This window comes from Mus caroli, chromosome 8, assembly GCF_900094665.2.
Source record: "Mus caroli chromosome 8, CAROLI_EIJ_v1.1, whole genome shotgun sequence".
NCBI classification, from domain to species: Eukaryota; Metazoa; Chordata; class Mammalia; order Rodentia; family Muridae; genus Mus; species Mus caroli.
In genome coordinates, this window is record NC_034577.1 from 79476387 (window position 1) to 79502056 (window position 25670).

A 25670-nucleotide genomic window follows, 5' to 3' on the forward strand; every position below is an offset into this window, starting at 1 on the left:
TCAGTGGGTAAGAACACCCGACTGCTCTTCTGAAGGTCCAGAGTTCAAGTCCCAGCAACCACATGGTGGCTCACAACCATCTGTAATGAGATCTGACTCCCTCTTCTGGTGTGTCTGAAGACAGCTACAGTGTACTTACATATAATAAATAAATAAATCTTTAAAAAAAAAAATCTGAGGAGCAGGGGATGGTCCACCACGATAGAACCTTTGTCTGGCAAGTAAGAGAGGTTCAATGCCTAGTGCCAAAAACAAAATAAAATTAAAAAGGCAAATTGTGTTCATCCAGGCCTGAGATTCATCAGTTTCAAACTTGGGCAGAAAAATCCCAATTTCCAATTCCTCTCTATCGCCCATCTCAATTTCCAATTCCTCTCTATCGCCCTCAGAAACGTTTGCACCACAAAAGACTGAAACCTTGAGTCAGTCAGTCTCCACTGAGCCACGAGCTTCCGGAAGCCCCTCCAAGAGACGGGTGAGCAGAATGACATCCCAGAGTGAGGCTCACAAAGGTGGGCGACACATCTCACCGCTACACAGCTAGTGGCAGGGCCAGGGTTGGAACCCAAAGGTCCATAGTTCTTCCAACCTGCTTCTACCTCCCCAGCACACCATCCAGGGTGAGGACTTGTAGCTAGCTAGATGCTCGGGGGCCAAGAGGATGACAAAGGCTCTATACAGCACTCCAGGGATGTAGAGGGTCAGGAAAACAGGGGCAATGACCTGAATGCTGGCGGCCTGGGCTCCACCCAGGCCAGAGATAAACCAGGGCAAGGCACTTACTTCCTTTCTGGAGTCTTTCCAGGACTCCCATCCAAGATCCCTGCGGAGCTCTGCTAGGTCTCCCCCAGAGAGGAAACCTAACCCTTTTGCTTTCTCTTTCAGGGACCCCATCTTCCCACCAGATGTCAAGCTACCTGGTCAAAGGCTTGGTTCAGGGTGCCCCATAACGGAAGCCCTGGGACTAATTGGTGGGCCCCCAGCCCAAATCCAGCTGCCCTCCTCGACGACAGGAAAGAAACTCTTGGACAGTTCTTAAGGCTCGAAATAAAGTTTAAATATTACTTGGAAATTACTAAACAAATCAAATCACTGTTAAGTGGATGTCGTGGGCTTCCTCTAGACAATACGTTTAATGAAGATTATTGTCCTCCTGGTTATAGTTTGAGATTTGCATTTTATTATCAGAGAACCACTTATGCATTACTCCAGGATTTTCATTAGGTAAATAAATTTTTATGTGGATTTCATTATACTCCCTTGGCTGAAATTCTGATCACTTAACAGCAAGAATGCTGTTCCAACATCCTGTGTGTCAATCAGGATGTAACTGTTTCCTCGGGTTGTTGAAAAGTACTTTTTTAAAAAACCTGGTGTTAATGGGGAAAGGAAAAGGAACAGGGTGAGAACTCAGGGTGGGTTTTGTGTCCAGTTCCTTTGCTGAAACACACCCTAGAAAGGAATTCTCTCTTTCAAAACACGTGTGTCCTTTTACACATACACTGTGTAGATTGATATAAATCAGACACCATTTCCCTTTTTTGGTCACTTGAGGGGCACATGGATTTCACGGCACCAGAACCAGGGAGACCGAGGCACAGACTGGACCTGAAGCAGCAAGAGCTGAAAGAGACACGCACGGGAAGATTCAGGAAGGAAGGCAGTGGAGAGAAGCCTTCCTGGAACCTCAGCCATCAGCAGGAAAAAAAAAAATCATTTCTAAGAAGTCTAATATGAAGCAATTAAGCTAATTGGAATCTAGACTGTACAGGGCGCCTCCGGAAACTGGAGACCAAGGGACTCTCCTTGCTGGAAACTCACACCTCAGTATGAATGAGTGAGGGAAGGAATGAATGAAGCAGCCTCACACAGACCCTCACCTCCAGCCCCAGTCTCTCCAGCCCTGTGAGGAAGACACAGGTGGTTCTGGATAACCCTTTCCTATTGGCTCTCAGGGTTTCACAGGAAATTGCCAAAAGAAGAAGGGAGAGAAAAAACCCTTCTGCTCATTATAAAGGGTTGTCCCATGCCAAAGTCGGGATGGGCCCCTGTTTATTATCACATCCCTCTCCAGTCCAACCCAGAGAACCCAGATGGACCTTCAGGATGGCTTTGGTGAATGAACACCACAGGGCAAACTCCCGAAATGGCCCAGGGAAAAATACAGCAGCAGAGCCCACACAAGAATTGCTCAGAAGAAACAAACGGGGCCAGGCTCCATCCTGACAGAATCCTAACATCCTGTCCCAGCACTGGGGTTGAAATGTTGAGTCCACTAATGCCAGTGGAGCCCCTAATAACCTGTTCGATTTGGAAGACACTGTTCTTCCATTGTTCAGTTTCTTGTCAATAATACAAATGACAGCAACCACATGGCCTTGCTGGGTTGCGACTGCGAAAACAAACTTGACCCAACAGTGTCTAGGTATGGGGCCAGCCAGGTGTGTAGAGGATCTCCATGGATCACCACTGAATGCTGTCTGTATAAGACCATGAGCCCACAAGCACTTGCTTTTCCACACAGCTACTTTAGCTGTAAACACCTACGAAAGGGACCTGGACTCCAATCTCAGTATCTTCAGGGTACAACGAAGTCTCCTTGATTCCCACCCAAGAGTAGACACCTGGGACTTTCCAGTAGGAAGCTAGCTGTACTTCTCTAGGATCTGTGGCCTTTTTTAACAGTTGATTGATTGATTGATTGATTGATTGATTGATTTTGTGTGTGTGTGTGTGTGTGTGTGTGTGTGTGTGTGTGTGTGTGTGTGTTGAGACTGAGTTTCACTATATGGCCCAGGCTGGCCTTAAACTTTGAATCCTCCTGCCTTGGTCCCTCCAAGGCTGGGATCTGTGCCACTGGGCTCTGCTCTGCTGAAATCTTTGATAAGACAGTAGTGAAGAAAATAGGGATATGATAAATGAAGATGTCCAATAGAAGGGGATAACAGTGTTCTTCCCAAAGAACAGAGGTGTCTTATTTTTGTTTATATTTGTGTGTGTTCCCATCAGCAAGTGAGTGAACACAGCAACTTTGTTTTCCTTTAGAGATAAGGTCTCACTCTGTTTGCCCAGGCTGGTCTTGTACTCTGAAACTCAAACTATCCTCCTGCCTCAGCTTTCCAAGAAGCTGGAACTATAAGTGCAAACCACTGTGCCCCGTTCCACACCAACATTTTAAAGTTTTTTCATTAAGGGGGAAGAGGACAAGCAGCTCTGTTTGCCTCCCAGCCGTCTGTGTGACCCGATCTGCCCCTCCTCTTATCACTCCTTGTAGTGTGGCCACCTCGTCACCCAGCCTCAAACACATGTTCGACAGCTCAACACTCTCCAGTTCCCCCGATGTCTTTATCATAGCACCCCTTACCTTGTGCATTGTGTCCCCACCCCTAACAACAACCAGAGCTCCTGTGGTCCCAGGACCACCCTGTGACATCTTTCACCATGGCACCAAGAGCCTGATTCACCTGGTATTGGATAAACAAATAGAAGTCAACTTTAAAGCCATCCTCCCTTTTACCAGATCAACCCCAAGAATCCCTTTTCCACACACACTCCTCCAGAAGGTCTTAGTGCATGGAGAGAGGCATGACAGAAGTGTGAGCTCCGTGGACAACTCTCCCCGAAGGTGACTCAGGGACCCTCTCAAGTGAGGCTCAGCCGTTGCTGCTCAGAGTCTCACTTGTCCTCAAATACCTACTGTTGATCTTGGTAACCACCTACATGAATAGACCATTTGTTGCTAGAACATAATATTTTCCTTGGCTTTTTAAGCACCAGTCTGGCAAATGAGCATTTCCCCTGCCTAACCTTCTGAGGGCTTTATGTGAGTAGTTAATTAGAATTACACACACATGTTTATAAAAGTTTAAATAAGGCATAGTTCGAGTTTGTGAAAATATATGTAATTACTCACACCGACACTTCCCGCTGAAAAGAAAGGCAACATAGGCAAGACCCTGGAAGGGCCAGCGGGTGGAGGAAGCCTCTGCCAGCTCCAACAATTCCACCTTGGGGGACAGCGCCGGAAGCCCCACCATCCAGCCTCTTGCTCATTATGCTAACGCTGCAGCCAACACATTGCAAAAAGGCCCTGGGTAGACACTGGGCTGCGGCAGTGACCCAATGCATATTTTTAAAAGGGCTCAACCTAGGGGCTGAGAAGAGAGCTCAGTGGCTAAGTAAGACCACTGGCTGCTCTTCCAGCAGACCCAGATTTAACTCTAAGCACCCATATGGCAGTTCCCAACTGCCTGTAACTCAAGTTCCACGGGATCCAACACCCTCATGCAGACAAACATGCAGACAAAACACCAATTCAAGTGATATAAAAATAAAATCACAAAAAGGTGCTTAAAACAAAAGGCCCACCCTAGCCCCAGGGGAGCCCTTTTCCTACACACAGAGAGACCCCTTACTTGCTAAATTGAGCAGAAATTTGAGCAGCCTGAGGACCCAAATGACCAGGGCTTTGTGGCAGGAGTTCTGCCTTCAAGGCCCTTCCCCTCTGGGCTTCCTCTGATGACCCTGCCATCCACCTATGGTCCACACTCCTCTCTTCCTCTCCTCCCAAGTTCCTAAAGAGTGGTTGCTTCCCTGACATCCTGTGGGTGTGCCCGAATCCTCTTCAACTTCCTATGGTGAGCAGCCTGACCCTTCCCACCAGGAATTCCTAACAGCTACCAGATGACCTGCCTTAGACAGAGGTCTTAGCTGTTCCCATCACCTTGGTGCGGTCTCCAAAACCCTGCTGGCTCCCGGGGCCAGCCTGCTTACTCAGCAGCAGGGAACCACATTGCTCTCCTGGGACAGGGAGGGCCGATGACACTGAGTCCTCCTCAACAATGGAAATTGCTGTCCTGGGGCACAGTGACCCAGCCAATATGGGCAAGGGTGAGATCCTGAAAGGCTAATCCATCAGTGCTGCCTGCAGGATGCAGGCATAGATTGGCCAACCAAACATTCTCAGAGCTCCCCTCTGAGCACCACTGCATGCCCTGAGACAGGGGAGCCGTCCCCCCCACCCCCACTGGCCCTGCCACAATTCGGCCACTGTAAAGAGTCAATGGGTCCAGCAGCTCCCGGGGATTCCTCTTCCTCACAGAACAAAGAACAAAAGACTGGGGCCCTAGGGATCAGGACCCAGCAGATGATGCAGGGCATGGAGAAGGGTCTAGTACACTCAGAGTTTTTCACTTGGGGAAAATTTGAAAATGCCATGATATGCCAGGCACTTCAGAGTTCTTCCTCCTCCTCTCTGAGCATTCTCTTGAAGCTCAGGGACTTGGTCCAGGTGGTGCGAAGAGTCCAACAAGAGAGGAACCACAGCAAGTAAAACAAATCAATTCTGCTGAGAATAGCTCCTCTGCCATTAAGGAGAAAGAGGGAGAAGGAGGGAGGGGAGGGGGAGGGGGAGGGGGTGAGAGTCATGGCCCTTTTGTGCCCTGGCAAGCAAGGTGATCTGAAAAGCCTTACTGAGTGACCAAGCACCTGTGCGGAAAAGCTGTGACTCCAAAGGCTGGGAAGGGGTTCTCCAGTCTAGGAAGAAAGTGCCACTGTTCATGTTAAGAAAGATGCACAGAGAAAGGATTGGGGCGGGGGTAGGGCAGAGCCCGAGACACTGAGATGGTATTCTCGAATTTTACACGCAAAAGTGCGTAGGCATTTGAGGTCCTTCTGGAACCTCCTCCCTCACAGCCTTCCTACCTCCTTTATTCTTGCTGATCTAGCAGATTTTTGTTTGGATGTCCTCAGAGGCCACTAACTCCCAAATTGGCCTGTGGCTGGACTGGATTTTCACAGGATGCCATTCTCAGCGATAAGACACAAAGCAGGGGCTCTGGGGTCATTAGAAGAGCCCCCCCCCAAGACACACCTTTGTCTGGGAATCCCTCTTCCCTGCACGTGGGATGTGTACTCTGGTACAACAGTAGACATTACCACAAAGACACAAACCTGAGAACAAGGGCCCATGTGTGTTGAGCAGAACGAAGCATTACCATGAAAACCACCAGGGTCTAGGCCGGCAGAACTCAGTAGTGCGCCATAGCGACACTCCTCCAGGTCTCCTCCTGTTATAGCCAACAGCCTCTTAATGCTTGGGCTGCTCGGAATTTGACTTACTGGTCTTGCTGCCTAAAGTACTCTGCCAGAATGGTACCACCCCTGTCAGCCAGCCAGTTCCTCCACCAGCTTGTTCCAGCCCCTCTCCAGAGGATCTTTTCAGGCTCTCTGTACTTTGGAGGCCTTAGATCGTGGGCAAAATCTTACCCACAGCAAAGTACCGGTCATCAAGGCAGGGCGGAGAGGAGACTCCAGCTTAACACCTTAAAAAGCGTTCGACTCCAGGCTCCCGCCCGACAGGAGAGCTAAGAAAAAGTTCATAATGGAAGCTTCCTCTGCTTCCTATTTAACCTCCCTGGCAGTTGGAGAAACTGAAAACATGGCATAAGTGTTGAGAGGGTGGGCTCCAGAGGCGGGAAATCCAGGTTCAAATCCTAATACTTCCATCCATTTACCTGTTACAGGACCTCAGGCGCCAGAGCTTCAGTGTAGACATTCAAAAAGCAGGAGAATAGCATGGAGAGAGAGCTATTGGGAAGATACCAGGAGACCACAGGATAAAGAACACAGGACCCAGACTAAGCAGATTTCTAACCAGGCAGCCCACAGTTAATACAGGGGTACACATAAGGGGACATCAGAGCCCTCCAGCTATCCTGAGGTGCCTGGCTTCGCTGCTTCAGTTAAAGTGCAGGCTCCCTCAAATCAGCCAAGATCCAAGGCCCCGGATGCTGAAGCATCCACGTGGATGTGTCAGGCCCGGTTCCTCCACCTCTGTCCTTGTCAAGCCATTTCTTAATGGTTGAGACTATTCTGGTCCAGTCAGATTTTCACTCAAGCAATTTCCAGTAGCTTTAGAATCACCTAACAAACATCACCCCAGTTGGGTCAGCTGACCCATCCAGATTATGGTGCCGGAGTCTAGAGCACAGACTGAGACTATGACATGTTCTAAAATGAGCCAATAAGTAGTGTTCGAGAAAACGGAAGCCACTGAGAATGAAGATGGGACCACTCAAAGTGACATCTTCCCCACATCGCCTCTCTTCCTCTTACTAATTCATTATCAGGAGGTCCCTGAACCCACAGCCACTGGGGCAGAGACAAGGAGACATGAACCTGAAGAGACACAAAGAATTCAGCCACCAAAGGCAGGAGCAGATGTTCTGGGCCAGAGATGTGACTCAGTGGGTAAGAGTGATCACTCACTCGCTTGCCACCACACCTGTTGACAGAAGCCTATGGCATGGAAGGAAAGAACTGATTCCTACAGAAGTTTCCACAAGCTCACCATAGAATACACATGGGGGTGTGCAACACACACCACACTAAATGATAGATAGATAGATAGATAGATAGATAGATAGATAGATAGATAGATAGATAGATAGATAGACAGACAGATAGGTAGATAGATGTGGGGCTTTTCTTTTCTTTTTCTTTCCTTTTTTCTTTCTTTTTTTTTTTTTCTTCAAACAAAAAAACCCCAAGTTTCACAGGAAATTTCTACATAGAGATAATCTGTTGCTCGGGCAAGAGGCTGCAGTCAGCAGACAGCTATGCCCTCCTCACAAGCCTGGTCCCCTCCCTCCCACAAGCCTCAGGACCCTTGCCAAACAGGAAAGTGGGTCTCATGGTCCAGCGACCAGGTCCATCCACTAGGTCCTAGAAAAAGAAGCCACGGACTGGAGAGATAATTCAGTGGTTAAGAGCACTGAGTGCTCTTCTGAAGGTCCTGAGTTCAAATCCCAGCAACCACATGGTGGCTCACAACCATCTGTAACAAGATCTGACCCCTTCTTCTGTAAAGACAGCTACATTGTAGATATAATAATAATAAGTAAGTCTTTAAAAAAGAAAAAGAAGCCACAATTGTCATCAGCTTTTCCCACGCTGGTTTCTTTCTTCCAGAGACAGTGCAGGAGCTAGAAAAATGTCTGAGTGATTTAGAGTACCTGCTCTCTTGTACTGGTACAGGGTAGGGCTCAATTCTGTATGATGGTTCACAGCCATCCACAACTTTAGTTCCAGAGGATCCAAGGCCCTTTCTGGATTCTGTGGGCACCAGGCACACACATGGTACACATACATACATATAGGCAGAATACTCATACACATAAAATAAATTTTAAAATTTTTTAAAAAGAAAAGAGAAAAGATAGTGCAAGCCAATCAGGATAGCTATGAGTAGGTGGTTGGCATGCACCTGTAACCTCTGCACCTGCATGTCTCAAAAAAAATTAAAATTAAAAATTAAAAAATCCGTGGGTGACCCTCATGGTCAGGCCTCCAGTCTGCATCCTGCATCTAAGAGATGGAAGGGCAGGGTTCAATCATAGCCCAAGTCCATAAACAACTCAGGAGGCAGAGGATAAAGGATTACAAGTTCAAGTATAACCTGGCTACAGAGCAAGGTCATTTCAAAAACTCTAAACCTGGGCAGTGGAGGTGCATGCCTTTAATCCCAGCATTCAGGAGGCAGTGGCAGGTGAATCTCTGTGAGTTCAAGGCCAGCCTGAACTACAGAGCAAGTTCCAGGACAGCCGAGGTTATACAGAGAAACCCTGACTCGGGAAAAAAAAACAAAAACAAAGAACTGTATATACACACACAGACACGTACCATACATATACCCACATACACATATCACATACATATATACACATACCACATATACACACACCACACATATACACATACTATATATAGACACACACACACCACACATACACACCATATACACAGACACACATACCACACACAAACAGTTTCTTCTTCAACCTCTAATTGAAAGTCAGGGAGGACTGGAAGAAGGAGGGGATCTCCAATGTGCACCTACCCCCTGGTTTAGCTGCACCTGGGCACCCAGTCACTAGACCAGTTCAGCATCACAAGCTCCGCCCATCAGTAACACCCACAACCCAGGACTCCAGCCAGGGACAACCCTGGGCTCCTCAGAAAAACCCTGAAACACTATGGTTTTCTCCAGGAGTCTGAACTTCATCCCCAAACAGGATACATTTACATATGGGAAGAAAGGCCCGTGCACACACCCAGGACACAGACCCAGGTATTTATACAGTTTCATAAACTGCGGGTGATTATTCTGTTTCATAAGAACAATCGCTATGCAAATGAAACCTCCAGCTAATACAAACAGGGCTGTTAAACTCACTTGCCAATGTTTATGAAAAGAACCCCAGCCTGGCCCTGACCAAGCATGCTAAGAAAATGTTTAATCACAAGACACATTTGAGTGAGGAAATTAGGCAAATAAGAAAAGATGGCCTGAGTTCATTCCCAGAGCCCCTTCCCACCTCCCAGTCCTGCTTTATTCAGCAAGACAATGATGGCCAAATGAAAAGGTTCCCAGAGGAAGGACAGTGTCAAGGCTCCGGGAAGAAAAAAAAAGACAGGGCAGACTGGGGGGAAGAGGTACCTCACAAATTTTAACAGTCTCTCCAGACCTCCCATCTATTCACACTTGCATTTGAGTAGGGTGGCAGGAAGGGTGGAGAGGACAATGTGCAAGAGGCTCATGAGCAGGGTGCAGGAAATTCCTGGCTGCTCCTACCCATGCCCAGCACTGAAAGCAGATCCCAATACCTCCTGCATGCCCAGGCTATGCCCACCAAGGGGGCCACCAGGCTGGGGTCAGACATCAAACCTCAAGAAAAGGCCTCACTATAAGAAGCCCCGTTTGTCTGGCTAGTACTTGGCCTTCCTACGACCTATCATAGAGCAAAACGGCACCCAGTCAATGAATTAGGAAGGGTCCCAAAGGTGCCAGAAGCCACATCCTCAGAGTCACGCTACTGCAGCTGAGGAGTCCATATAGATCAGGTGTTGGAGAGACCACAGAATGTGAGAGAATTAGTCCAGGTGTCAGGGCATAAATCCCTGTGGGATGACCTCCCCTTTAAAACAGATATTAGAAATCATGCCCCCTATGCAGCAAGACCTAAGCGCGTGGTGGTGTGCAGTCCTTGGGACTTGAATCTGCTTAGTCAAGGTTAGCTATGAGCTCTGACTCCCTCACTATACTGAAGAGGCCCTGAGGGGGCTAACAGAGTTCCCCAGGTCACACGGGTTAATAGCACACATAAGACAACCCCAGGTCAAGCTTCTCCAATAGAGATAAAGGGGAAGGATAGGTGAAAACTCAGTTGGTACTGCCCTTGCCCTGTGGCTCCTCCCGGAAGTGCTCCTCAAGGAGGCAGTGGTGGGAGGGACCTCTACAGCCATTGCTCCCTGGGGCTGGGGGAAACCAGAGCTGTGTCCTGGAAGGGCCTCCCAGGGGCCCGGGCAGGGGCAGCTGTCCAGAACTGTCTGTCCAAGGAGGGGGCAGGGAGGCTGCCACACGGAGCTCGCCGTGTGCCAGTCCCTGGGGCCAGGCCGGCTCAGCCTGCTGGCTCCATCCAGAGCCCGCCCCAAGGGATGCTGGGGGAGGCAGCCAGGATCAGAGCCGCCGGCTGCGCATTCCCCTCCCCCAGCAACAGGGGACTAAAGTGGGTCAAGGAGGAAGGAGGGGGCCCAGGAGGGCTGGGGGAGGGGGCCGAAGAGCTCGTGAAGGCACCCAGGGGGAGGGAACCAGGGGAGGATGCTTGGAAAAGCAAAACCATGTGTGCAGTAGGCCTTGGGGGGCCAGGCAGAGTGGCTGAACGGCTGCAGAAGACATGAGGGTTGTCAAAATCGCCTCAGAATTAACTGCAGGGGTAGGGGAGGCCTTCATTTGGATCCTCCCCAGGTTGGTCCTTCCCTTTACCCCACCCATTGGCCTTGGCGGCTCCTTTCCCATCTCTTAGAGCCCACCCTCCAGTCCACACGGAGCAGCCGGTTGGCTCAGAGCAGGAGGTGTGCCCAGCTGGGGCCCAGCTGTCCCGCCAGGAGGCTGGGCTCCTGGGGTAGGGAGCAGAAATGTAGTGCAGCCCATGCTGGGCCCTAGTTCAGCAGAACTGTGGCTGTGTCAGGCCAAGTCAGCCACAGCTCACCAGCGAGAAGATTGGAGTGGGCCCCTGTCCCTAAGAGGCATCCTTAGGGAGCCTGGTGAAAAAGGAAAGGGAGGGAGGCAGGAAACGCCGCCCAAGTTGCTCCCCACCCAGGAGGGGCAACCAGATTCCAGTGTCCTCAGGGGGACACAGTTTGATGCAGGGAGACACCAGCGAGTGGTAGGTCTCCACCCATGACTGGTTCAGCTCAGTCACCAGTTTCTTTAGAAGCTCCCCGACTCTGGGCCACAAAAAAAAAAAAAAAAAAAAAAGAAGGAAGCATCTACCCACCCAGGCAACTCGATATGGTCCAGAAACCTCCAGGGTGCCTGAGTTCCAGGAAGCTAAGCAAGGAGGGGGTGGGGGCGGGACAGAGAATATAGAAGGGGTTCAGTGTCCTGTTGTGGGAGTGTATCCAGGGCTCCAGGCTTTTGTGGGGGATGGGGTAAGAAAGTCAAGGGGACAAAGACTTAGAGCAACCTGACACAGCAGGCACCATGGAGGGGCATGCACCCATGGGATAGAGGGGGTTGGAGGTGGGTGGCAGAAAACATGAAGCAGGCTTACAGACCAAACCCTCGGGGCTTAGGAGACAGTTCAAGCAAACACCTTACTTTGTATCCCCAGCAAAGCCACCCCCCCACACACACACCCCAACAATCCCAATTATCAGGATTATTCCTGATAATCCAGAAAGAATTCCCAAAGCCTGGAGGAGTGGGGTGGGAGAAGCCACAGGAGAAAGGAAGACTCCTACCCTGAGTACACTAACCCTGATCTCACAGAACAGAAGAGCTGGCCTCGGGTATCACCAGGTTCTCAAAACGCTAGGAAGCAAGCACAGCCTGCTTCACCAACCTCTCAGCGGTCAGTGGGACACCCTGGCAGTCTTCCCTTCTCTAAACCTGTCCAATTTGCGCGTGCTCCCAACTAGAGAGCCTCAGGAGTGGACCCAGCCCAGAAACAGGGAAGGGATAAAGACGACCACCATCCTCGGGCAGACGGTGTCTGTCACCAGCTCAGCTCGGAGTCCAGAACTTTTTCTTTTCTCCTCAGTGGCCCACTCAGACCTCCTGGGGAGAAGCTAGGTTGACACTGACTCACCAGGTATGCAGAAAGCAGCCCAGGAGTGACTCTAGCCGACCCCATTGCATCTAGCCACTATGTCCTTGAACACTAGGCATTTATTTCCTCAACTCCTGAAGCCAGGGAAACAGATTGGTACCAACCTGACAGAACTACTGAATCATGAAAAGCTTATATAGCAGTCATTTTGAAACTGGTACACAGTAAGCCTCAAAAAAAAAAAAAGGAAAAGAAAAATTGATAAACGCCCTGTCCCTTCTGCTACCTCTTACTCATTGGCCAAACCTCCCAGGTGGACTCTCTGAAGAAAATAAAGCAGGACCAGATACACAGGGAGGTGGGGAGAAGCTCAGCCTCACCCAGCTGACCCGAGTGAGAAATGAGTTCAGGAAACCCAGGCCAGGGCAGGCCTCCACATTTTCCCCTGGAGAACGTGGAGAGCCAGCCAGTGAAGAGGACAGGACATTCGGAATAATGCCCCAGGAGACACCCAAACAGATTGAACTGTGGACACAAGTGGGCAGCTGGCTTCTCAAGGATCCAGGATGGGGGATGGGAGCAGCTTGGCCTGGCTAGGCAGACTCAGGGACTAGCAGCAATGCTGGAGTGTCAGAATGTTCCCTCCATCCTCAGCCCTAACAGTGTGCACAGGGTCATAGACCCCAGAAAGTTTCTTGCACATTGGAAATAAACAGCCCAACTCACTGCAGCAAATGGCCCTGATACTCCTGAACTTAGAACAAGACCTATAGCTTCTGTGAACCCCTTTCTCATTTGGCACAGCAGAAGGGACCTCCCTGGGTGTGTGGAGGTGCCATGTGAACTTCAAGAATGACCCAAGTCGCAGAGGTCGTATAAACCTATGTGTCTTTCAGAGCTGGGCAGGGTGGTACAGACCTATTCTATTTAATCTGGGGCTACTGAAGAACCGAAAGCTGAAGGCTGGGCAGGGTGACTTAGATTCATTTAAAAATAGAGATAAGAGGGATTAGAGAAATGACTTGATGGTCAAGAACACTGGCTGCTCTTCCAGGGGACCTGAGTTTAATTCCTAGCACCACGAGGCAGCTCACAACCATCTGTAACTCCAGTTCCAGAGGATCCGAGGCTATCCTCTGGCCTCTATGAGGACCAAACACATATACGGTATTCTGGCATATATGCAGTCAAGACACCCATATACATAAAATAAATAAATGAAGAAATAAATAAAGAACTAAAGAGATGGCTCAGTGGTTAATAGCACTGGCTGCTTTTCCAGAAGACCTGGATTCAATTCCCAGCACCTACATGGCAACTCACAATTGTCTGTAACTCTAGTTCCAGGGGATCTGGCACCCTCACACAAACATACACACAGGGGAAACACCAATACACATAAAATAAAAATAAATCTATCACTTAAAAATAAAGATAATCAAGTAAAGAGTAGGGAACAGAACTTGGTATTGGAGTCCTTGCCTAACGTGTGAATCACTGGGTTCAATATTCAGTGCCCCCAGAATTTAAAAAAAAAAAAAAAATTTAAGAAGAGAGCTTTTAAAAATCAAGGCCTGGGGCTGGAGAGATGGCTCAGCAGTTAAGAGCACTGACTGCTCTTCCAGAGGTCCTGAGTTCAATTCCCAGCAACCACATGGGGTGGCTCACAGCCATCTGTAATGGGATCTGATGCCCTCTTCTGGTGTGTCTGAAGACAGCAACAATGTACTCACATACATAAAATAAATCTTTAAAAAATAAATATCTATCTAGATAGATGTATATGTATGTGTATGTATATGTGTATGTGTATGTGTATGTGTATGTGTATGTGTATGTGTATGTGTATGTGTATGTGTATGTGTATGTGTATGTATATGTATATGTATCAAGGCCCAAGGAATAGCTAAATGGCTTGCCAGGTAAGAAGACTTGCCACCAAACTGGTGATCAGAGCTCAATCCCTGGAATCCTCATGGTGGAAGGAGAAAATAGCCTCCTGCAAATTGTCCTCTGGTCTATATACATATATGCTAAGACATTTGCACAGCCACACATAGACATCACACAAAATAAATAAATGTAAAGACCAAAGCTCAGACAGCCATCCTGGGGACTTTCCAGAAGGGAGCATGCTCTGTACTGTGTGCACACACCAGCAGACTACCCAACAGTGCCACCCCATACCCAGAGGACTTTTCTACTATTCTACCTTCCTCTACCATTCACTATGCTCTGACCTCAAAGAAAACCATCCAGACTCTTCCTGGTCCCTCCAGACATGCGCACCCCACATTCCCAAAGGTGATGTTCTATCGGATTCTCAAGGGTGAAGAGGACGACTTTTGCTTCTCCTTCTATCCATAGCGGGGCTGGACCCAGGCAAAGGAAGGCAGCCCTGGGGTCAAAGACAAAGAAGGCTGTCTACTTTCCTCTGTGCTTCTCTCCCGTCTTCCCATGTCAGCTACATCCCCTCACCTCCTCTGGAATGTCCTCCCAGAGGTGCGGAAGTCAGATAAGCAGAGCAGGTTCCCGGTGAGAATCAGCCACTGGCAATATGTACTCTGTCTATCTCGCTCTGAAGTCCACTCTTAGCTCCCTGACGGCAGGTACCCAGAATGCCTCGAAATGGCCATCCAGCTCAGGCAGTACCAGCCATCTACTGAATGAGTGGGGAGAGAGTTTTAAGAGGCAAACTAGGTGACTTGGATCTGTCTGTAGGTCTTCTGCCTGTAATTTCTTAGACGAATGCATTCAAGGGCTGGGGATGGAGTTCATCAGTTAGCGCTTGCTTAGCATGCACAAATATACAACTTGGATCTCTGACATCCCATAAACCAGGTATGTTGGTATCTGTTGGTAATCACAGCATTCAGAGGGTAGAGGGCAAGAGGACCAGAAAATCAAGATTATCCTCAGCTATAATACAGGTTCTAGGCCAATCTAAAATACAGGAGACCCTATCTTGAATGAATGAATGAATGAATGAATGAATGAATGAATGAGAGAAACCAACCCAGGAGACCCTATCTTGAATGAATAGATAGATAGATAGATAGATAGATAGATAGATAGATAGATAGATAGATAGATAAGAGAAACCAACCCATGCCCATACGCTAAGCCTATCTAAGTATTCCTGGCATACCGCACAGACACCGTGTAGTTCTGAGGTCTCCAAGCTTGTGTTCAAATAGTAACTAGTTCTACCCGTCCAGCGTTGGACAATTGACTTTACATCCCTGTGCTTCAGCTCCCCCACCCCCCTAAACCCAGGAGTGATCACAGTACCTGCCCATAGGTGTCTGTAAAGCTTGAATTGGTGTGACGTGCTCAGAACAGCCCTGGCCCCTAGGAAGCAAGCAATGGAGGGCACTGATTGTGTTACAGTGCATAGCCCAAGCTGCAGCCTCTGACCTCCGTAAGCCCCGCCCCAAAGCTGGGGGCCAATCCGAGCTCCGGGACCCCAAGGCTCCCTAAGGTGCACATCTGGCCAGCGGGCTGCAGCACACCATCTACCACCGCCCGGCACCCTGCAGGAGTCGCGACGCCGCTCCCGCCGGGCCTGGGTCTCTGAGGCCTGAGGGCGCCGGGATCGACTGAGTGGCGGGGGCCACCCGGCGACGCGCGAGCGGCGCAACCCGTGCCTTCCCAGCCAGTCCCCCGCCGCGGCCGCTTTGTGCCAAGCCCAGGCCCTGAGTTACTGCGTCGCAGCCATGGAGCCCTCAGCACCGGGGGCAGCCGGCGCGTTCCCAGGACGGCGCCTCAAAGGAGTCCCAGGACCGCCTCTATGGGCAGGACGGTGGGGACCCCGAAAGGGCCACGTTCCCAAGGCCACCAGGCTCTCGCGGGTCACGAAGCAGAAAGGGCCCCAGAGCCGCGGCCTGGCTTCACCTACCCTTTTCCCATCCCCCACCTTACCGTCTCCACCCCTCCTTTCCCCCAACTGCGTCCCTACTCTCATTTCTTGCCCTATCCATCTATGACCTCTTCCTTTTTAAGTACTGCCTCACTGTCTTCCTGTCCCTGCTCTGGTGACTCTGCATCCAGATCTCTGAGGCAAGTCCATAGACAGGCTGCAATAGGCCCAACTCTCCATCTCTTGTCCTATAAGTCTCTGGTGTCCCCAACCCAAGGTGCCTCCTTCATCAACACCACACCTCAGGTCACACAGCATGGCCTGGGAAGGGCCAGGTTATGGGCCGGGCCTCTGAGGAGACAGAGGAGCCTCCTGGCCTCATTTCCCCATCTGTCAAATAAGTCTGGAATGTGAGTGCACTGCCAGGTGCTGGGGACAATGCAGAGACCAGACAGAGGAGGCACCCTGCGGGAGGGTTCTCACAGAGACGGGTCACGGCCTGAGGCCTCCCATCAGGCTGATATACTGAGAGAGATGTGAGTCTGTGGTGGGGGTGGAAGGATGTGGCATTTTGGTTCCTGCGGCAAGAATGAGGCTCAAGAATTCTAAGCCTTTGCTGGTAGACAGCCCTAGTTGAGCTGACCCATCACCCAGGGAGTCTCTCTGGGGCCTGGACTGCACCAGAAAAGCCAAAAGGAACTGAGCCAGTGGGGGTGGGGGTGCATGCAGTAAGAGGGGAGGAAACTCAGGGATACCCTGCCACCTCCCACAAACTCCCCAGCCCTGTGGAAGCAAAACCCTTCGGGCCCCCTCCCATCAGAAACTTCTGTTAATTGGATACATGTGCCCTCCAGAATGATCCTATCCAGATAGCTTCTCCTCACCATTCCCCTCTGAACAGGAATTGTGTTATCAACTGGTATATTTACAGAAGCCTCTCTCTCCAACTATGGTGAACTTACAGGTGCACCTGTCACTGGAGCCTTGGCATAGAGTACTTGCTCAGTAAACACATGGGATGCATGAATGAGCAAGTGAACAACCAACCAACAGCAGTGTGGACCTTAAAAGCCTTGAAACTCAAGCTGAGGTGAGAGGATCCAGCCACAAGGGATGTAGGGCTCATCACAAACCATGAGGCTCTCTGAGAGACTCTCACATGAGCATTTTAAAGGATCAGAGAAACCCTAAAGGTTTAAGAAAGTTGGAACTCTGCTTAATCCAGTGTTGTCAAGTGCATCTGGTCACAGGAGACATCATACCGCTCTCAAACCACAATTTTATAAACAGTCAATGGACTTTAAGAGAGACAGACTTGTCTGTTTGTGTTTACCATAAGACGGAGCTGGGCACACAGGAAGTACTCCTGAACACCTAAATGATGGAAACAGAGAAGCCACACACAAAGCCCACCACTGCTGTGACCAGCCTCTTCCCCGGGAGGCTAGCATCCAAGGCCAACTCACACATGCGCATGCCTTGACTCCAACACACAGGTACAAAGATAGAGACACACTTGAGGAGACATTCACACACAAGCACACAGACCCACAAGAGTGCACAGATCTGTGTGCACAGGCACATGAAGCCCATTCTGTGGCAATGCCCTGCTCTCCCAACAGTCGTTTCCTATGGCTGGCCAGTGACCAAGAAGAAATAATCTACAAGGAGGATGGAGTAGACAAGCTGTGAGCAGCGCAGCAAGTTCCCAGGATGCCCTTGCTCTTCCCTTGGACACAACACTGTCACAAGGTCACTGCATAACCTTGAACACCTGATCTGCAGCTCTCTGAGCACTTCAGACCCTCAGGAGAAGGGTGCTCAGCCTAGGAGTCCTGATTAAGAGTCACTATTGCCAGGCAGTGGTGGCACACACCTTTAATCCAGCGGCACTCGGGAGGCAGAGTCAGGTAATCAGGGTTTAAGGCCAGCCTGGTCTACAAGGCAAGATCCAAGACAGAGAAAAAAACTCTTGTCCTTAAAAACAAAAGCAAAACAAGGAATCGTTATTATTCAGAAAAAAAGCTAGGCCAAGACCATCTAGACAGTGAAAGTGAGCACCAGGTTCGAGGACATCCACTGCCTTGGATGTCACAGACCGTGCCTACATATAAGCATTCATTAGATGTTAACTACTCCTGCTGATCCCATCCTCCAAATGACATGGACTCTGGCCATTCCCTTAGCAAAGGAATTCCATCCATCTACCCCACCACAGCCCAAGGCCTGTGCCTCTCCCTCCCTTGGCTGTCCCGTGTCTCATCCAGCACTCAGGGATTCAGATTTTACCAGCATGGATTCCTATTGGTTCCCTCTGAATCTTCCTTTGAACCAGGCTGGGTCTCACCTAGGTCGGATGCTCAAGATGTACGAGGATGAATGGATGTATGAGAAAGAGGGGGAAAGGGTACCCCAGCAATGCCCATCAGCACGAGAAACTTCCCTAATGAAATGTGGATAAAAACAATGTGTAATTTCTTGGCAAAAGAAAAACATAACAGGGCTGGTGAGATGGCTCAGTGGGTAAGAGCACCCGACTGCTCTTCCGAAGGTCCAGAGTTCAAATCCCAGCAACCACATGGTGGCTCACAACCACCCATAATGAGATCTGGCGCCCTCTTCTGGAGTGTCTGAAGACAGCTACAGTGTACTTTCATATAATAAATAAATAAATAAAACTTTAAAAAAAAAAAAAAAAAACATAACAAAGAGAGAAGAAGAAAAAAGGCACTGCTCGGGTTAAGGATGAGGTGAAATCCGCCTTCACACACTAGTTAATGGTGGGTGAGCTGGTGTGAGGCTTACAAGTCAGTTTGGAAATAGCTACACAACTGTTCAAGGAAATACTCCTCGACCGACAATCCCACCTCTAGAGATGAAGACTAAGAAACGCTCAAACAAGAACACAAAACTCCGCAAGTGAGGATGCTCCGCATTGCTGTAACAACAAAACACAGGAGCTGATTACATATCCACCAGCAGAGGACTGCACAGAAATTCCAGTGCCTTCTGGCTGTGAATGTGGAGATCTACAACACCATCATGGTAGTAACTTCCGTGCTAATGGGCTTCAGCCCTGGCACTACATTCCATTTACAGAAAGCTTCAAAAGGAAAACTAACCCGGAACCTAATCTTCAAAAATTCTGCACTACGGTCCAGGTCATGTTACTACTTCGGGGAACCACTGCTATGTGAGAAATACTAAATGAGAGGCAATACAGTCAGGGAGCATATGATATTATCTGTGTTCATGTGTAGCTGTTACATATACATGCACTCTTGAAAAACTCTGGGTATGAAGATGACAGCCACTGTCACTAGGAAGAAATAGAATTAAGTTATTTTAAGATTCAGAAATATTGGGCTAGAGAGATGACTCAGTGGTTAAGAGCACTGGCTGCTCTTCCAGAGGTTCAATTCCCAGTACCCACATGGCAGCTCACAACTGTCTATAACTCCTGTTCAGGGGGGGATCCAAACACCCTTACACAGACATATATGCAGTTAAAACACCAACGGATATAAACTATCTCATTTGTTTGTTTCTTTGTTTGAGACAGGGTCTCTGTATAACCAACCCAGGCTGTCCTGGAACTCACTCTGTAGACCAGGCTGGCCTCAAAATCACAATCTCCACCCCTGCCTCCAGAATGCCAGGATTAAAGGCATGTGCTGCCGCCCGGCTCAGAAATCATTTACTTCCTCTTAAGATGTGAGCACACCCAGTCCAAAGGCAGCATTCTACAAAGGTGTGAAAGCAGGGCTGAGCTCTGCTCCTACAGAGCCAGGGGCTTCCGCAGCCCTTGAGAAAGCAGATTGTCTGTTACTTTCAGGGCTGCCAGTGTAATTATAAAGCTAATGACCACTGGCTCGGGCTCTGGAGCTGGCTAAGACTTATCCACAAATCCTAGTTGTTCCGAATGACCTTGGCCAGGGCATTTCAGTGCCACAGTTTACAGGTCTCCAGAACAGAAAATCAATCAAGAATCGTGTGGAGGGTGGGGCATGGTGGTGCACGCCTTTAGTCCCAGCACTTGGGAGGCAGAGGCAGGCGAATTTCTAAGTTCGAGGCCAGCCTGGTCTGCAAAGTGAGTACCAGGACAGCCAGGGCTACACAGAGAAACCCTGTCTCGAAAAACCAAAAAAAAAAAAAAAAGAATCATGTGGGGGTACAAGTGGGATGAAATTGTACAGCGTTGACCCCACACATGCCCTCCCCATGGCTCTGGATGGACATATGTATGACCTGGTCATTCTCCATCTTCATCAGCCCTGGATGAAAAAGGTACCCAGAGAACCAGCTTCCAGGATGCTTAGCCAAGCCTTGGGGCCAAATGCGTCTACACGGCTGGCACATCGACCCCACAAGCTCTAAGATTCTCAGGCATCTCAAGATGTTCACACAGCTGTCAAGTCCTATTCCAGCCTCTCTTGTCTCCTACATTCCTCAGCTTCCAAGAGGGCAAGAGAGCAGGCAGGACAGGACCAGCTGCGCACTGCAGAATTCCCTAGAACAATTCCTTTGGATTCATCACTATCAACCCATTCATTCTCCCTTGTTTTGCTTTTATGAATCAAAAACTATACCTAGGCTACATGCAATGGCACACACCTGTCACCCCAGCACTCTGGAGGCTGAAGCACGAAGATCTCAAGTTCGAGATCAGCCTGGCTGGCTACAGAGCAAAACTGTCACCAAAACAAACAAACAAAACAAAGTCAATCAATCAAATGAACAGAAAACTATAGAGATGAGGATGTAACTCAGTTTATAGCACCCATCTAACACACACAAGGCCCTGGGTCCAAGGTTCTGGTTTCAATTCTACTTCAATGCCGGGCGTGGTGGCGCACGCCTTTAATCCCAGCACTTGGGAGGCAGAGGCAGGCGGATTTCTGAGTTCAAGGCCAGCCTGGTCTACAGAGTGAGTTCCAGGACAGCCAGGGCTACAGAGAAACCCTGTCTCCAAAAACAAAAAAACAAACAAAAAAAAAAACAAAAAAAAAAAAACCAATTCTACTTCATAGCATACAGTAACAACCCAACCAATCCTATCCCCTTCTACAGACAGGAAACAGGCACAAACAAGAACCTGTCTTGCCTGAGGCCTCAGAGTATACTCTCTCTAACCTTCCTCATCCCCATGATAGATGCCAGGTTTACCTTCAGGAAAGGGGGGTCTTTCTTTCCTGTTCAAGATAACAAATAGGCCACCAGGTTATTACTGTTCATAGTCTCCTTCCCACCTCTGTTTCAGCCCCGCCCCTCACTTCTACCACTGCTCCAGAGGCAAACCCTAAAGACCAGGAGCATCTGTAGGCCCCCAGTGGTACTGCACTATAGAGAGCCCCGGCTAGCCCCAAACCACCCAGGCATCTCCAGTGTGACCCCTGGAGTTTTGTGGCAGCTCACTGGAGGCAGCATGAGATGTATGTTCAGTCAGGGACTCTGCTTTACCATTTAAAATTATTTTATTTTTCTCATGCTAAGCTATCATTTCTAAGGCGTGCAGATCAAGAGACAGTGGCGACAGTGGAGCAAGAATGGAGGGGTGATGGCACCAGCCACCCCCAGCTTCAACAGGCAGAAGCCTCACAGCCCTCACTGAAACAGAGGCTGGGAAGGTAGGGAGGAAGCAGGACCTGCCTCAGATATGGACACTGCCAGGAAGTCCCAATCAGGCCTCAAGACGGTATTTACGCCTGCAGCCCACCCTCATTTGCTCCCTCAGCCCCTGGTTAATGCATTTGCACGTCTCCCACACACTTATCCACCGCACACTCATATGCACTCCACCAACCACCACCATATTTGCTTAGTCAGAGGTTTTCAGACCCACAACCCAGGCAAGGAGATGAAGATCATGCAAGAGTATGGAGTCCCAGATACCCAACAGTGTGTCCACACTTCAGTGAATTCTCTCACTTGAAGAACACAGATGCTACCATCTCTCAAAAGAACTGGCTTCTAAGGACTGTAGACTGTAGCCCTAGGAAGCAGAACCAAGACTACCACAGCTAAGTGAGAGACAGCTCTACAGTTGTAATTCACCACACAGATGTACAGAGATGTACACAGATGTCCAGAGGTTTCCCTGAGAGCAAAAGTGCACAGGCCCAGGCTGGATGAGACGAAGGATGCCAGAAACATGGAAGATGAGCTTGAATCCAAGGTTGCTCGTCATCCACTGACCTTCAGGGTGGAGGGATCCAAAGGTAAAACGGGAAAGGCGTAGCTGGCTCACTCCTCCAGGAGGGCTAACAGAGCATCAGTAGAGGCTAACCTGGGGCACTGCTGACAGGATCTCAGAGGCACAGCATTCTGCAGCCTCCGGAGCCCCCTCTTTCCGTCTGTCTCCACTGGGACCCTGTGCTCCTCCTGCACCCTCTCTCTCTCTCTGGAGAACCCCTAAAGCTGGTGATTGCCTCTCCTCTCCCTAAGTGCCAACCTGTTGTCCCTGGGGGTTAGGGACAGAGTTCTATCTCCTGCTCAGAAACCAGAAACATCTTGGTAGCTTGCAAGGTCCCATAGCACCTTCGCCAAGGGTCTAACCTGGATGTGGCGAGCACCATGCCCAGCTGTCTTACCTAACCGTGCCCCATCCCTTCACCAAACCCAGATGGTAATCACTCTGCCTTCATGAAGGTAAAAGTGGATATAGCAGGAGGCGAAGAAGCAGTATGTCTTCTCTAACTAGGAGCAACAGAAGTAAAATAAACCTCAGAGAGGGGCAGGAATGTCAGGGTTACACAAAATAATGCCATCCAGGTAACTGACAGGCAAATCTCAATTACAGGAAAGGCAGGGGTAGAAAATGTCCTCCGCCCCCATCCCCACCAGGAGACTAACAAATGGCTCTGCACCAACAGCCACCCCTATGTGCCCACATTGGGACTTTTAAGGAGTAAGATTCAAAGCAGCCATTCTATAGAGCTGCTTCTTCTTTCTCAGGGGAGCCAACCCGGAGAGATCAGGTTAGAAAGACAAGTGTCTTAGTCAGGGTTTCTATTCCTGCACAAACATCATGACCAAGAAGCAAGTTGGGGAGGAAAGGGTTTATTCGGCTTACACTTCCATACTGCTGTTTATCACCAAGGAAGTCAGGACTGGAACTCAAGCAGGTCAGGAAACAAGAGCTGATGCAGAAGCCATGGAGGGATGTTACTTATGGCTTGCTTCCCCTGGCTTGTTCAGCTTGCTTTCTTATAGAACCCAAGGCTACCAGCCCAGCCTTCCCACCCTTGATCACTAATTGAGAAAATGCCTTACAACTGGATCTTTTGGAGGAATTTCCTCAACTGAAGCTCCTTTCTCTGTGATAACTCCAGCCCATGTCAAGTTGACACACAAAACCAGCCAGTACAACACGGAAGGGCTGGCTGGGTCCTAGCAGGTTCTGGGATCTGGCCTACCTTGGCTCCTGGTCTAGGCAGACTCAGCCAGGATCCACCTCCAGAAGTGTGGTATCCCTGAGGACAGGGCAAGTGCTCCAATGGTGGCCTGACAGTGGCCACCAGACCACTCAGACACTCCCGAGCCAGCACTATGGTGCCTTCTAGACTACAGACCCCCAAGCCACACCGCTAGAACTGTACACAGGAGGATGACAGAGACGGCCAAAAACACCTGTGCTGCATGCTTTCCAGCCACTTACCATATATTTTTCATGGTAAATTTTACTGATATTACAGTTTTATAACCTCCCCCAAATCACGCCTGTTTGTCTGGGGTTGGAGGTACCAAGGCACACGTATGTGCAAATCAGAAGACAACTTGCCAAAACTGGTTCTTACTGTCCACTGTGTGAGTCCCAGGGATTGGACTCAGGTCGTCAGGTTTGGTGGAAAGTTCCTTTACCCACTGAGCCATCTCACCAGCCCTAGTTTACAATCCTTTAAACCCTTCTCAGAGTAGTCAGGTGAACCTTCCCAGCCTGGCCCACTATCTGCAATCTTTCTTGCTTTCTTTTGTAAACAGGGTCTTACTGTGTTTTCCCAGGTGCCTCAAACTTGCTCTGTGAGCCAGGCTCACCTAAAATTCAAAGAAATCCTCCTGCCCTCCCCCACCCCACCCCACCCCCGCCTCCAGACATGGAAGGTGTGGGCTACTAACTTGTAATCTTTTTTTTTTTAGACTTATTTATTTATTTTATGTATGTGAGTACACTGTAGCTCTCTTCAGTCACACCAGATGAGGGCATCAGATTCCATTACAGATGGTTGTGAGCCACCATGTGGTTGCTGGAAATTGAACTCAGGACCTCTGGAAGAGCAGTCAGTGCTCTTAACCACTGAGCCATCTCTCCAGCCAGTTTTACTCACACAATAGTAGAGAAGTTAGGCTCTTCCCCAGGCCACTGTTTCTCTTACTGTCCCCACACAATACCTCAGCCTAGCAGGAGGAACTTCCAAAACAATAAACTCTTAGAAGTTCCACAGGCCAGGGAAAGCCTTTCACTTAGTGCTCTCTCAGAATGAACCCTCAAGGAACACAGGAGCACTTCATACATTCCTCTTCTCTCTCTCTCCCTCTCTTTCTCTCTCTCTCTCTCTCTCTCTCTCTCTCTCTCTCTCTCTCTCTCCCCTCTCTCTGTCTCTTCTAGTCCCTGGCCCTTAAGTGATATCAGCCCCAGTACCCCCATTATCTAGAGAGAGAAGCGGCTGTTAAGGCAGTGAGAGCATCCACAGAGCCCCATTTCATATCCCAATTCAGAAGATGACACGAACATCTGCTTTCACTTCAAGACATTAATTTTCAATTATTGGAGAAAAACAAAATTAGTCCTGACAAATTGCTGTTGAATACTGGCTCTTGTCTGGTGGCTCATAACAACTTCGGGGGCCCACAATTAGAATCCTAGGACAGACTATCCTGATGGATCTCTCCCTGTCATCTGGAGTCCAGGATGATGATGGCTCCTCACAAGGGGCCCTCTGCCAGGCAACGGTGAGGTGACACTCCTACAAGCCTCCGTAGGCAGGTGTCTGCCTCTCTCATGACCAGATTAGGGAACTGAAGGGGAAGAGCACTACAAAAAATCATGCCAAGGCCTCCCTCCTTCTCCGAAAGATTTTGGCACTACAATAGAGATGCCAAGTCTTCCTGTGTCCAGAAAAGACTGGGGCCACCTCATGAGACTCCAAATGCAATGTGCCTTCTCTGGTGGGGGCTGGGGAGGAGGGCAGTGCATGATTCTCCTCCTGAGACCCCTCTACTTTGACACCATGTGACCCAAACTCAAGAGCCCCAGCCTCCAACAGCCAAAGCTTACAGATCCTGAGTAACAGAAAAAGTGTTTCTCAGCCAGGAGTGGTAGCAGAAACCTACAATCTCAGTATTGAGAAGGCTAAATAAATCAAAAGGCTAGTCTAGGCTATGCAGCAAGATCCAATCTTCAAAAAAAAACAAAAAACAAAAACATTCTATTAGTGTTAGATGTGGTGGCATACACCTTTAATCCCAGCACTCATGAGGCAAAGGCAGGCTGATATCTGTGAGTTTGAGGCTCCAGGACATCCAGGGCTATGTAGAGAGACCCTGTCTCAAAAGAAAAGTAATTAAATAAAACTTTTTGCCAGGGTCCCATGGACCCAAGAATCAAGCTTTAGCTACAGCCTCAGAACAAAAAGAAAAAAGGAAGAAAACTGAATTTGCCAAGTTCAATGACACCCCCCCCCCCATCTAGAAAACAACCC

The 25670-nt window shown here is 49.2% G+C and overlaps 1 protein-coding gene across 1 annotated transcript in view; it reads right to left on the bottom strand.

Annotated features, from left to right (window-relative positions):
• Znf423 (zinc finger protein 423) overlaps positions 1 to 15698 on the bottom strand; it is a 283320-nt gene extending 267622 nt beyond the window's left edge. Inside the window, exon 1 of the mRNA XM_029480964.1 lies at positions 15405 to 15698. The gene's annotated coding sequence lies outside the window, so the exon portion shown is untranslated. The remainder of the gene's footprint in view (positions 1 to 15404) is intronic.
• Between the last annotated feature and the right edge of the window lie 9972 nt (positions 15699 to 25670).